The following is a 436-nucleotide window of genomic DNA, read 5'->3' as shown; positions in this document are numbered from 1 at the left end:
GGAGAAAAGGAAAGATATAAGCGTCTGAATGCAGAGTTCCAAAGAATAGCAAGAAGAGATAAGAAAGCCTTCTTCAGTGATCAATGCAAAGAAATAGAGGAAAACAACAGAATGGGAAAGACTAGAGATCTCTTCAAGAAAATTAGAGATACCAAAGGAACATTTCATGCAAAGATGGGCTCGATAAAGGACAGAAATGGTATGGACCTAACAGAAGCAGAAGATATTAAGAAGAGGTGGCAAGAATACACAGAAGAACTGTTCAAAAAAGATCTTCACGACCCAGATAATCACGATGGTGTGATCACTGACCTAGAGCCAGACACCGTGGAATGTGAAGTCAAGTGGGCCTTAGAAAGCATCACTATGAACAAAGCTAGTGGAGGTGATGGAATTCCAGTTGAGCTATTTCAAATCCTGAAAGATGATGCTGTAA

This window comes from Bison bison, unplaced genomic scaffold (assembly GCF_000754665.1).
Source record: "Bison bison bison isolate TAMUID 2011002044 unplaced genomic scaffold, Bison_UMD1.0 scf7180017864067, whole genome shotgun sequence".
In the NCBI taxonomy this organism is placed as follows: Eukaryota; Metazoa; Chordata; class Mammalia; order Artiodactyla; family Bovidae; genus Bison; species Bison bison.
The sequence above is the reverse complement of the archived record's forward strand: the minus strand, read 5'-3'. Positions refer to the sequence as shown.